Below are 14,866 nucleotides of genomic sequence, written 5' to 3'. Positions count from 1 at the left end.
AAACCGAGGACACAGGTGTTCCTTCAGGGCTAGAAAGAAAGCTGCGCGCTCGACTTTTCATGTTTTTGACCGAGTATCGTCGCGATAGCGATCGATTAGGCAAGAAGAACACGACGAAGAGTCGATCGACCCAGCGATAATTAACTGGTTACGTAAAGTTGTAAGAAAGAAGGATGAATCGTCGCGTGGATGAAATTCTTCCCGATGTATTCCCGGATAGAAAATGAATCGACTAGAGTACTAAATATAAATATAATTTTGGATATTTAGACATGTCTCTGTTAGGTAAATTTTCTTTTAGGAATTTGCTTTCGAAAGCCTAAAATATTTTAATTCGCAGGCCATCAAAATTCTAAATATGTGAAAACCTAAAATATATGTATTCCAATTCTACCTGAATTTCAAAGATTTGACAGCTTAAAATATTCTAATTTCCAGAGCATCCAAATATTTGAGATTTGAAAATACCTAAATTCTCGACCTATCTGAATGCCAAATATTTGGATCCGTAAATTACGCGCGTCTTGCAAAATTCATCGACCATGGAATATCAAGAAACTATTTAGAATTATAACAGCGTTTCTATGACGAAAGATATTTAGAATTGCAATGGGCTATTTAGATCGACATTCGTTCGATCTCGAAATGGACTAGTTACTCTCCCGCATCGTGGGAATCGTACGATTTAGACAAAGACTAATTGATCACTGGCAAACGATGCTGCGTTTGCTTTCACTTTCCATAAAATCGTCTCGAATTGAAACATAACGTCCGAGGAAGGTGGAATCGTGCTACGAAATCGGCAATCGTAGACCAACGCGATGTCAGAAAGAGAATGGAGATTCGCTCTGCTCTCAACCAGCCATCCTTCGAGCTGATTCACTGCGATTGCACGTAGAACGAATACGTTGAAAGCGAGGAGATCTGGATCATCGATTGAATATGTATAAACGTTCTAGAAAATAAGAATAAAACCATGTTTTTCAACGAAAAAAATTTCTTCATTCAGCTGTGATATTTTCATACAATTTAACTTCTGAGAATCCAAGGAAATAGTAAAAGTAACAGTAAAAGGACCGGTATAAGTCCTTAAGTCGTTTGTCAATAATAAATCAAATTATAAAGAATTGAGTTTCCGATATTCAAATACCCAAGACATCTTAGTTCTAATTGTTTAAGTTACTAACATATTGGAGGCCTCAAAATCCAAATTTCCAAAATAATTGAATTTCAAATAATCCTAATCCATTTAAATTCCCAAATATTATTGTATTTAAGTTACCAAGATATCCAAGTCCTTAAATTCCAATTCGCACTACCTGAATTCCAATCTAAATCTCTAAGTACCTGACTGATTAAACTTTCAAAAACCTACAACTGAGATATTTATCAAATTAAATAATGCGAACGAAATATTTTGTTCGCCGAACAAGACAATACTCTGATGTGAATCGTAAAGGAACAATGAGATATTATAAAATACGTAGCGACAAGAGAAATTGCGTTACGATAATGTAACTATTTCCATACACAACTCTGCGCGTTATGCTTACACTATGTGCAAGAGCCAACGAAAAGAAAAATGGACGATTGTAACGAAACTTTCGGCTTTCCCCTTACGTTTGATCGAAGCTAGACCCCCGCTAGACCAGCGATTGCAGACTCAGATTATGTAAATTGTTACACATACAAAACAAATCTCCGTTCTCCGTTCGATCGCTCTTAAATGGCCGATTTGTTGATCGTAGCGCCGATACATTGATACGGTTAACTCGCGTGTGCCTTATTACACTTTCAAAATGCCCGCTGTCGAGGAATTCGAGCGACAATATTTTCAGCAAATGAAATTCGGCAGAACTCTGCGGGTTTATTAACACACAAAGAACGGGATAAATCGATCCTGCCTCGAATAATAATTTCGTCCGTTTATCCGCTGCTTCGGTGTATGGTGCGATTAGATTTTTGAACTCTTGGTTTCTTGGTTCTTTGCAAGTTTCAAATTCGGGAAGTTGCTTGAAAATTTTAAATTTAGAATTCTTCGTTTGCTTTGCGGAATTTTAACTTGCACGGTATCTAAATTCCGAGCTACGTACCTGAATTTCAAAATGCCTAAATTCCAAAGACATTTGGTCCCAGGATATTTAAATTCCTAGCTCTCGGTTTGTGTACCTGAACTCGAAAAGGTTTCCGAATTTCTAGATATCCAAATTAAAAAATACCTGGTTTCCAAAGAACATAAATCCATGTAGCTACTTGAATTTCAAAATATACCTGGTCAAAAAGATACCTGAATTTCTAATCATTTTGATTCAGAAATTCTCGAATTCTTAAATCCATCGGTTCGTAATATTTATCGCCATCTACATAACCAGATATACTTATCGTTAAAGGTTTTCTGCAACGAATAATTTAATCTGAAGCACAGACCACCAAGCGTAACTCGGAATTCTAATCGCTACGATGTAAAACGTCGAAGAAATGAAATTACACTTCCACCGTGAGTCACTAGGGCCACATCAGCCAACCGCGTTAACCGATCATTTATATCTCGCCGCGTTTCCGTGTTACAATAAATTCGCTATCGGGCGATCGCACACAGCGTAACATTATCCATATTTAATGCGCGTCTTTAATAAAACAGAATAAATGATTACGAAACGGTTACGAAAGCTACCGCCCGATGTTAGACTCCGTGAAATGTCAATTTTCTGCTCGCACCGTGATAAATAAACTTATTTACACTTTCGATCTTGCAACATTTTTCCCAATCGAACTGAACGTTATTATAATTCACCATGATCGCATAACCATGTCACCATAGAATCGAATATTTTTATTATTACGAGACTTCGAACCTCGTTTATTTTACTATGCACGTGTGAAAATTGAACAGGCTATAAATCGATCGTCCGTCCTTTCGCCAGACACTTTCGAGGAATTCATTAGAATTCGTTAGAAGTGTCGCGACACGCTTCGATCGCATTTCGATGCATTCGACAACGAAATAGGGAAACAAATCCTGCTACAAATCTGTTCAACGTAAATCAGTGTCAACTGTTTTGGTGTGTTACAAATTTTACCAATTAGATTGGTCTATTAGTAAATGAAATACTCTCCTTTTTCACATGTATCTTTCACCATACGTGTAAATTAGAATTCAAAGTAATTACTATACGTATTTTAGTTGATCCTACATATTCCACGGTATCGTCATAGTAATAGAAACGTATAGAAATAATGTCAATGATACTGTAATACAAAGTACATATGCAATGACGAGCTAATCGTCAACGGATTGATATGTAAATGCCACGATAAATACAATGACGTGCCAATAGCACGTTTCTCGTAGCAACTGTGTATGATCTTTCGATATGGAGAAAATATTGGGTTTTTAGTGTCCTAATTTGACTTTAGGGTTTGAGGGATTGGATTTTTACTGACATTGGGCGTTACCTCAACATGAATTCTCAAAGCGATTACAGAGTCACTTTCTCCTTTTTGAAAAGGCCGGATCGATGATGTCAATCGTAAAGAATATCGAACTCTCATACGATACTGTAAATTTCTCTTTACGACTGTAGCCGAAACACGTTCGATCGTTTCGGCGACGTTTACATGTTGTTACAAAGTACTGCACGCCCACGTAACGCCGGTGTAAACGAGGTCGTGTGTAATAGACAGAGTTCTTCAGAGCCCAGCTCGCTCTTTGCTTTCTTCTATTCCATACTTTGCCGTCTTCCGTTACCCATTTCATTTCGCTGATCTTGGAATTGCTGCGCATCTTCTAGTGATACGAGCATTTCACGATTCTCGAAACGATTGCCTATTTTCTACTCACTCGCTCGAAAGATAGCTATCTTCGATTTATCGGAATCTTCCATCTTAAGACCGATGAATAAGAACGTTTAACCAGATGAATCAGAAGTTGCAGGATAGTTACGAAGCATTCCGGGGTCAAGAGACTTTAAACTTCATAATCGTGAAATCTTATGTTCCTGCTAAAGGAACCTCGCGGCTATGTAATCTGGCCATGATCGTCACAGAGCCACAAAATGTATTGCAGACCGTACAGAAACTTTAGGCTTCGAACCTTTAGCAAGAAATGGTACTGCATTTAGACTATTTGAAAGTTTAACGAATTTCACGCTTCTGCCGTGCTAACGCAACTAACAGCTAACATTTTTGGCTGCAAGCTTTTTTAACTCAAATTGAAGGGGTAAAATCAACCCTCCAAATGTCGATACCATAAGCCTTCGCCAAAGTTAAGATTAAGATTTGGACGACGGTTGGATGATTCCATAGCCGGGTTGCAAAATGCATAAAATTTTGTTTGATTACAGTACCCATGTACACCGATGTTTTCGCAATAAAGAATGTAATTTTTCATTGTTAAATGCACAGTCGCTGTATTTTTTCAAACTAGCAGCTTCATGGTACCGTGCGCTTAACAGAAATACTTTCACGAATGATCGAATGAGAAGAAGCTTCTTCGATACCCATCGTATTTCTGTCAGTGTCTATTTTGTCAGATTAGATCGACCAGCCAAAGGAATTCGTTCGAAATCGACAACGGAGGAAATGAAATCCTCGTAGCGGAGAATGGAGTTACTGTAGTGTATCGGTGTATACACAGGGTATCTCATTGAAATCGAACGTCTAGATCATTTTCATTGTTATCGACGATAAAATAAGATAACGTAAACCCCTGTTAATAATTTTCAGAATGTTTTTATGAATTAACGTTTTTTTTATCATAAACTATACATTTCTTATAAAATGATAGAAAATATATTATTACTATGCAAAGGATATCAGTGGCCTTAGATCGCTCTTCAAGATAATCTTGTGCGAACAAACTTTTTTCAATAGTTTCAATAGCAGTGAAAGTATCGGAGATACTTAATTTCAGCGAGACACGCTATATAGCAAACGAGAAATGAATTCACCCAGCTATCTTCGAATCGCGAAACATCTACCGAATCTATTAACATCGAATAGAACACAGATGTCTCCGTAAAAGAGATATCGCGTTAGAAACGAGATTGGACGATTAAACAGAAAATCTGATCGGGTCTCGATCGCTATTGGCGTCTCATTTGCATTACAAATCAGTCTTTCCCACTGTAATTTTCGTACCTCCTTGTTCGTTATAAAGGTTAACAGCTCAATTTTGAGATTAACTGATTCAAGATTAGTACGTGAAGCAGTTAAACGTGAGATAATTACAAGTTTGGACCGCAAAAGATTGTTATATTTTCTATAAATAAATCATGTGGCGGAAGATATAGTACATATATATATATATTATTGTAAAAAGTTATAACTTATAGTCAGTTCGTAATAACGATGCCACGATCATTTTAGAAATCAATTTTCTTGAAAACGAAACCTGCTACAAGAAAACTTATTCCACATTTTCGACTCGACTTTTTCAAAAGGATTGCATTTCACGAATTAAAATATTGTTACATGTCTTGCCGAGAGAAAGCTGTTTACTCTCAGAGACCATCTGTAGAGAACTAGAACTTTGTTAGAAAAACGTAATACTCGAGCTAGTAAGAAGAACGAAATCGTCGGTCTCCGTTAATCTTCGTTGAAACGCTGCTCGATTAACGTGTTTGGTTCGATTCAGTCTCAAGTAGATTCACCGAGGGCTCTGACGTTTTCCATTTTCTTTGACGGCTTTATTGAATGGAGCAGGCGTAACGATGGTGAAACTGTGCCTCAGCTGTTGAAAGTCAATCTGAGAGTTGAAACTCGAAAAAAGAAGCTTACGAGTGAATCCAGATGAAAAGCAGAGGTACAAGGCCGGACATTGCATTTTGTAATGCCTGATTCACGCTGCACGCTTCGCTGTCCTCGAAGCAGCTCAAGCCACGTTCGCGCTTGCACGGATCATTGATTCGATCTTCGAATGTTTCGTGAAAAATTTTCTCACAAGTTCCAGCGATAAATTAACAATGATAAATTCGACGGAGCTACGTTTTCGAGAAAATTGGATCCGAAATATCGCAAGTTAACCAAGCGAACGCGTATTTGGCAAATTTTCAAACCCGGTTTTCTCAAAAACGAGATCTCCATCGAGAAAACATTATTCCATATTCTCGACTCATTTTTGTACATGGAATAATCTCCAGCTCGAGTATTTCATCTCGCGTCCATGAATCTCGCTTCAGTAAGAAAGACAAATAAAATTTCACTAAAACTAGGTATGCAAGATTTCAAAATCGCGAACTATATTACTCATTTAGATCACGTGTATCTATATGATTATGTAATAATTTATACAATTATATAACGGCAATTAGCCAACCATACGATAAAATTATCGTTCAAAACCCGTTGATTTCGAATATTTATATAAGTGGTGGTAATGAAGTGTAAAGGAAGAAGTTTTTTCTAACTGCGGTTTCGAGAACGAAGAAGAAAAGGGGTAAAACCATGGAATGCACAGTGAGAACCGTTCTTTCCGTAATACGATACATTCGGGAAAGTACCACAATACATTTTGCCGAGTAAAAACCGACTTACGTAACACGGTATCGATTATCGTTAGAGAGTTATCGATCGCGAACGGATAGAACAAGAAAAGCAGGGAAAAAAGGAATGCAGCACTTTTTGTACACTTTCTAAGTGCATTGTGGAAAACTCTCACGATATTGGATAGTGTGAATTCATCGTCTGGTCGAAGAATTGCGAACACGAATAGGTACGAGGAAGAAAAGATTCGCTAATATTAGTGATCTTGCGATAGAAGGAATTTTTAAAATATTTTACTATTTGCAGATTAATAATATTTTAGGAATTTGTTATTGAAAAGTGGGAGAATTCGAAATGAGAACCAAAGAATTATAAATATCAATTCCAATGCAAAATTTCTACAAAAGATTCGTTTAAATCTGAAAAGCAATTTTCTGTATCGATTAGTTTTCAATAAAATTGTAAATCATCTTTCACACATCGAACGACAAATTCAATTTTTTCAATCGATTTTTCCAGCTTTTCTGTTCACGTTACACGTTTTTCCGAAGGAGAAGTGACGGTGTCTCGCGAGGAAATGTGAAATCGATACGCGTCGATCGTCATCGCCGGGTAATCAATAGTCGCTGGCTGGCTTGCGATTCGCGGATAACTTGGCGAGTGACAAAACTCGGTATTTTTCACCGTATTATCTAAGACGCGAATTACGAGGAAAGCAGAGCAAAGAGTAAAACCGTCGTTCTCGAATCCGCGCATTTGCATATTACTTCGAGTACGCGCGCCTTATATTTTTTATTTCTTTCGATTACCCAAGAAATCCTGTTCCGAGTCGTGTTTTACGTAATATCCAGCCAGACGAGAAGCTTGAAATATTTGCTATATACTATTATGTAGATCGCTCGAGATTTTATCAAATAGAATTTATAATCCAAAGACTTCAGAAAATTATAATCTTTATCAATGCGATAAAATAAGATAGTCCTTCGACGATCTTCGTATATGGAAAGCTCTAGTAATGACACTGCGCGAAATCCAGCAATTTTCTACCCTCTAATCGCTATATCTCCGCAAGCAACAAATTATTTTACATTTTCCGCGATCCCCATACATTAACTAAACAAGTTGCTACAAGAATTAACTGTGATACGTATTCAGCTACGGAACGCGTAATTGCAAAAGGACGCAGGATAAATAGAATTTATCAAATAGTCTCGATTATTTTATACGTATCAAGCCCACAGCGTGCAATTGCAAAAAGGAAAGTAGAATATAAAGCAGATCAGGCTCGAGTAGATAATTATGACCGAAAATGTAGAAAATAAATAGGGTTTATTGATTGATATCGAGCATTTTTCTCGTTCACGGTTGGCGGTCTTACGCACGATTACCGACCTTTAGAAAGAATGCAGACATTTGAACAAGTGGTTATCGAAAACGAAAGCTAACTGGTTACCCGGTTGTCCAGCAACTATCGCTTCTGGCGGTTCTGGTCTTCTTGTTGCCGCGCCGCAATGGCAATATCCTACTCGATAGTCCAAGTTTCTCTGTTTCGATTCGGAAACACACAGCGAGCTTTATGTAACTGACTGGCACAGTGAAATGTCAGCCATTTGTTGTCCAATCTTTTCACGCGGTTTTCTAAAATTGTCGCGTGCCACTTTTTCATCGTTAGGATGAAATTAACGACGCTGTTTGTTTAGGGAGAAATTTCTGTCGCTATTATATTGCAACGACTGTTACTGGTGTTGTTAGTGTTGATAGCGATTATTAAGCATGAATAATTTCTTTAAATCGACACAAGCAATTTTCTATTGAAAGCAGATTGACGTGACCACAGTAACGTTTTTTTTTTAAATGGGATATCTTTGCAACTATCGTAATTTCTTTTCTGTCGTCGGAATTCCTGTTATTAGTCGTTTCTCGCAGTAATTGGAGCAGTTAGACTGCGGATATTTATGCAAATTCGTGTTACCGAGAGTATAATTTAAAAAGTGCAGGCTCGTAAGAAAAGTGTTTTTTCCAAGCACCGTAGAAAGCGCCGTATATTTTACCAATATACCGATTGAGGAAGCATAAATAACCATAAGAATTCTCAAGACTATAATCGACACACGATAATTGAATGAAAATCATTAGCGTCTGGGATCGATAGGATTTTAACACGAGCAATATTCATCTTTAAAACGAGACCAGTATAAATTCACGAGAAAGCTCATTAATTGGGCTGTACGATATCCAGAAACGGTTTTCATTAATGAAAATCGTTTCTCCTATGGCGGATCGTTCGATAATTCAACAGACGATTCACGGTTCTAAACCGGTTCTACGAGTGTGGTCCAGCCGGAGAAAGGCGTTCATTCACGGCCCGAACAATAAATTATTGTGTCGAATTGAACCGCATAAATTGAAACGGCGAACAATGGAATTTACGCTATCCCTTCGATTACGTGGTTCATTGTGTTCCGCCAGTCACAAAAGAAACCAAATACACGCGGGTATATGGCGCGAAATATGAAATGGGTAATCACCGATAAATCGAAAGCTATCCCGTTGAGCTAACCATTATCCGAAAGCATTTGGTGATTAGAAAGATCAATAATATTCAATTTTCGTCCCTTTTTAGTTTAATACGCACTTTGACAAATCTCTATACGCCATAGATTGGACTAAAATTCTTCGATGACAAAATTTTCGTATTATCGAGAAATTACTTTCCAGTTCAAGAAATTGTAGCTACTATCAAAGCTTTATTAGAATTGATGAAAATTCGTTAACTCTCTTTTCGTGGCTCAATCTCATAGGTTTTCTCTTTCAAGCACCTTTTGCGACACGCAGAGATTACGTTGAGCTTAATCCTTGTTAATAATATCGTTATAGCGTTATTATAGAATACTAGCAATATTATTACCAAAATTACTGATATCAAATTGCTATAATTTTCTACGCGCAGCAACCATTATAGTTCTGGTCTGAACCAGCGTGAGCGGGTCGCAGCAATCACGGGACATGCTAGTTGTATCACTGCAGAAATTTCACTATCGGCGTTGTATTTACTATATCTATTCCTCGTACGTTCTATATCACCGATAATAATATTATTATAATACAAGATCATGAAAATACAATTATCGATCAATTTTCATATCATTCGCTTTTACTTTTCTCCTTGCATGTACGTATGTACGTTTCTACTGATCGACCTTCTATCTAATTACATTTTTAAATGAAAGCCAATTACCCATTGAGAAAACGAAACGAAACGCATAAAACCAGTTTGGATAAAATACTGCCATAATTCCTTACGACAACAAACCGATCCTTGGATCGTAGGCGAGGCAATAAACTTGCCTGCTGGAAAAATTGCAACAGGATTTTCCTCGTAAAGATCCAGTGATCCACTAGGATGTATGGCATTTAAATAGACGTTTCACGATGTAGGCTAAAAAAATCGAGAATTGTTCGCGGCGATCCGCTATCGCTGGTTTCTAATTGGTAGAAAGCACCAGCTGCCAGTGATTCCATTCTTTTTCTTGTTTCGCTCGAGCAGGCGGCGGAAAGAAGGCGAAAGAAAAGAACAAAAGGACGATAATCGGCGAGAGATCCAGTCACTGATTCGATCCTCGATGACAATGACCTCGACCCTTGGAATTTCGAAACTTTCCAATATTTCAGTGACTAATTTTTGAAGGCCGAAATGGTGAATCAATATGCTATAATTATCATTAAAGTAATTAATTATCTGATATAAAAAAATTGCAAAAATTCGTCAAACGTGTTAATAAGTGTGTTTACAATGGCTTTGATATCGAACATTCCGATGAAACATCGATCAGCAACGTTAGCTCTATTTGTTATTGATTCGCGAGATTTATTACAAGCGATTTGCAATCCAGATCGCGTTTCTCGCGGCGCGAGTAAGAAAGCACTCCTGCTTACGACGTTATCTAACAACGAGAAATCTAGTGGTTCCGTTTCACTTCATGGTAAGGTACCATAAATCAAAGCAGCTCGCGTATTATCTTCGCTATCGAAGGCAATGTCGATGCCCCGTTCTAAATACGCGAATAAATCCACGGGATGTAAACGACTAGCATGGCGATTATAGAAATCGACTGAACGTTTTCCTTGATTATACATTGCCTAGGAATCGCACGCTTCCGAAATAAATCGATTTTAATCACTTATCCGTGGCTGTCGTTACTTTCGTTCAGGCTTTCCTCTATTTCCTTGCAAATTAGGTAAATGACATTTTAAAAGTCAAAACAGGATCAAAGTGGGATGAACTTTTGTTCATTGAGTAAAGATTCGATTCGGTCGAGGAACGTCGATACGAGATAATTTAATTTAAGATAACAGGGTAATCAAGAAAATGTGATTCAAATATACTGCTAAACATATCGCTGAAATACTACTACAAGCATACCTAGATAGAAGAATCTCCTAACGTTCGTTCAAGTCAAACGAAACCCATCACAGCTACCGAACTTTCATCCTATTCATTCAACTCTAAGAACTCTAAGAAGAATAAAAGAAGAAAAGTTTCTAATTGCTCTTTCCAAATAAATTCCCCTGAAAGAGCCTACGTCATCGACTTTGATTTGCGCGTGGCGTCTCTCATTTCACGGCTCCAGGAAGGGGAGATGCTCGTTGAATTGTCTTCGCGTGGTCATCAATCAGTGACACCGCGGAGGCACGCTTTCTTAATGCCATGCCGCCGTCGCAGCTCGCTAGACAAAAATAAAGATTCCACACCGCTGGCCGTAGAGGGGATTCCCTTGCGCAACAGGTGGCTAACCTGACAAGCGGACCCTACCCGCGAAAAAATCCCCGTCAGACGGCGCTATCCTGACGTACGCGTCGATAAATTAACGCTAGAAGTAGCGATGATTAAAGCGATCGTGTATTTGCATCGAAGACATAGATACGTAAAATATGTGAGAAAGTAAGTAGCATAAACGAACAAGTTCTTTGTTAGAATTATTAGAAGTAGTATACGTAAATGACAAAATTAAGAAAAATACACTTCCTTTGTTGGTATTAAAAATTGTTACTTTTGGCCATTGCATTGCAACGCTTCGATTGGCGTCATCGTTAAACTAATGCGATCTCGATTCTCGAGTAAGCAGAGGCAAAGTCCAGAGACAGTTCCGCGTTAACTTAACGTGTCCTTTTTACCGATCGAAACAGCATTTATGCAAACACGATCTCGCTAGAGATCACTTCTAGAGCAACGTGGTGTAACTGATTGCTTGGTACTTCCCTATGGAAAATCTGCACTAATGTCGGCTTCTGCTAGATTCAAACGTGGTAATTTAGAGATGTGGCGTTAAATTTATAGTGGGTACTACTGGTAATTGGTTTAAGTTCTGATACTTCAGGAAGCATTCAGCTGTTCCAGTATATTGGCAATATGGTGTTCTAATGGACGTGTGTCGAGATTTGTGGACTGTTTTGTAACGAAGTCTGCGAGGAAGTGAATCAATGATAAGTAGAAATTCCTTATGGGATCCGCATAGTAATTTAGAAATTTTTGTAAGCTACTGTGTGTCGAACATTATCACAACAAGGAAATGAAGCAATGATAGATAGAAAGGTAATACTGACTTTTCGTAATCGATTCTGGGACCCGTGTGGCAATTTCAAAATTTTTGTAGGCTATTGTGTGTTTTATGCGAGACTGATCGAAATTGATGAAACGTTTTATGGGGAAGCTTGCGAAAAAATGAGATAACAATAATTGAAATTCTTCATACTACACATCTATAGCTTATTGTAGGACTCGCGTGGTGATTCAGAAATTTCTATAAATCATTAGGTATTGAATATTATCAGTACGTAGGTGGTGTTTAAATTACTCTTTGGTACAGAGAATTTATGAAGTATTTTATGGGAATGCTCGTGACGAAGCGAAGTAACGATGATTGGAAAGAACGACGTTGGCTATCTGCGGTTGTTAATTTGGGAAACTTAATGGCCCATTAAATACCTAACACGAAATTTGATAGTGTCGAGATTTATAGATAATTTCATTTAAGATGATCGCGATGAAACACGTAAGGATTATTATATATATCTAATTTGGTTATCAGCGTCGATTAAAAATATTGTCCTACCAAAAAATGTCGAACGAAGTATCCCAAGAATTTCAAGCATGTTGACGTCAGCAACAAACAATAAATTACACCAACAACGCAATTTGGAAATACCTGGAAGCTATGATGAGTATATTCTAGTCGTTTAAAGGTGTAACAATAAAAATTGTACCGATCGATCTAAGTCCATTATTTAAACCAGGATTTCTCCGTTATTCTTGCCAGTATATGGATAACTAATGATTATACTAATTTTGAAGTCTAATGGAATTCTCTGTACAAATTACCATAAGTAGGGACGCACATTAATAACTCGCTTGTCTATAAATACTGTTGTATTATAATGCTCAGGTGCTCGTAATGCTAGCAATTAAGATTAAAATCACGGACACTATTTTCGAAAGCCTTTTGCGTTGAGATCCAGGTGTTCTGGACGAAAGAAATGGAAGAAAATCGTTCAGAAAGTTACTCAACCCTGACTAATGTACGAACGAATCCCAGTAATCGGTTACTCATCTAGTAATTAGTCAAGTCTAAGCTGCGTTTTGAGACAATAATAATGAAGTTAGAAATTGTAGGTTACAGACTTCTCTTTTATAATTCAAAACGCGGAAAATCTATCAAGCTAACGAATTTCTATTATTACGATCGCTAAATGCATATACACCGTTATGTAAAAGTTTCCTATCACATAGATTCTTCATTGTATGGTCCAAAAGCGATATTTTAACGACTTGAAACCGATATTACGAGTAAAAAAATAGCAGTGCAAAAAAATACTATCATGTATTTATAAGGTATTAGTTGAGCTTCTTCGAAGTATCGCTACATGTACCATATCCATTAAAAATTGGTTATTCTATTAATTAAGTTGTTAAAATCAAGGTGAAAATTCTGAATGAAAAGGAAAATCGACGAACCTGAGGTGTCCTGCGTGACTCTCAATCCTTCAGGATCTTCTAGGGTTCTTTCAGCTGTTGTTCTCCCTGGGGATGTTCTCCTCGACAGAACGAGCTATCTGCCCCTGGAAGCACGCAGGATCTCGCGCATGTTACCGCACCGGACTCCCTCACAACGTGCACGAGTCATTCTGTGACACCCGCGAGTCCCTCATCCCCGTAATCGATCCTCGAAACACCATCCAAACCTCTGTGATCCGTCCCTGGATATTACCTTCTATTCACCTGAGTATCGTCACGAGTAAACACTTTCTCCCTCTCCCCTTTCTCTCTTTCTTTTTCTCTCTCTCTCTCTCTCCCTCTCTCTCCCTCACTCTCTCTCTCTCTCTCTCTCTCACACACGCAGACACGAAAATAACCGCGATTGCACAGAACACGTCGACGATTATTTCTTCGAGTCACGAATTCCTACTGCGGCACGTGCCACGATCGGTTTCCAAACACCTGGAGGCCGACTCTGGATCAAGACTCTAGCAGCTAGAGTGTCTTGCGAGCTACGGTCGATTCCATGTATTTTAGAAAAAAGACGATGATTTCGTTAAAAGACGAAGCTTGATGTCTTGGTACCATAGACCATATTACGTGGACCATTTATTACCTATCACTTTTCAAGAATCTTTTTCAGAATTAACGGAGTACGGTAAGAGCACTGGTGAATGGGGTTGGAGGTAGATGAGAATGGGGAAGGGAACGCGGGAAATTCAAGGTTTCGAGTGCACGAGGGAACACACACGGGTGAAGAACACACGTCGAAGATTTGTCAACCTCGCTCGGTGGAAGCGGTCGTCAGACTAAAGTCGTCGTTCCACTGGAAACCGAGTACGTGCATGGCTTTCTTATCCCTCCTGTCAGCTCGAAATCTGTTCCTTCTCTCTCCTGCTCGGCTGGTTTGGTCGAGTTTCTCTGTTGCGCTGAGGACAGGCCCGCTCGTTCTCTCCCTCTCTACGCGGCTCTGTCACTCGGTCCAGAGTGGAGGGGAAACCGAGTCCAAGGATACGGTGGACAGCCAGGAAAAATTATTCGGACGCTTTGGAAACGGGGCTTTCGACGTCCATCGAGCTCTCGTCTGTGGGTTAAGAAAATTGGCAAGTTTCTTTAGAGTATAGGCATTTTTCAGGTATTTTTTTTTAGACCGCAACTTCTCCAACTTTTACGCGTCGAAAATGGTCATTTTTCACGACCCACGCGAAGATTACACAAAGTGTCGAATTGCTGTCGACAGTTGATAAGCGATCCAAAGTTGATCTGATGCATAGCGGCTGCGATAAGTATTTGTACAAACATTATGGCTCAATTTCTAAGTACCTAAAATAAAAATTGACAAAATGACAA

General features: G+C 38.4%; 1 protein-coding gene across 3 annotated transcripts in view; it reads right to left on the bottom strand.

The window, feature by feature from the left end:
• LOC117160150 (uncharacterized) overlaps positions 1-14,350 on the bottom strand; it is a 48,571-nt gene extending 34,221 nt beyond the window's left edge. Inside the window, exons 1-2 of one of the 3 annotated variants that reach the window (XM_076625316.1) lie at positions 14,133-14,350; positions 13,496-14,028 (exon numbers count right to left, since the gene is read on the bottom strand). The gene's annotated coding sequence lies outside the window, so the exon portion shown is untranslated. Of the gene's footprint in view, positions 1-13,495 lie in introns of all 3 variants that reach the window. The other 2 variants (XM_076625317.1, XM_076625318.1) reach the window with 2 other exon arrangements.
• Between the last annotated feature and the right edge of the window lie 516 nt (positions 14,351-14,866).

This window comes from Bombus vancouverensis, chromosome 16, assembly GCF_051014615.1.
Source record: "Bombus vancouverensis nearcticus chromosome 16, iyBomVanc1_principal, whole genome shotgun sequence".
Classification (NCBI taxonomy): Eukaryota; Metazoa; Arthropoda; class Insecta; order Hymenoptera; family Apidae; genus Bombus; species Bombus vancouverensis.
This window is presented reverse-complemented; position numbering and strand designations above follow the sequence as displayed.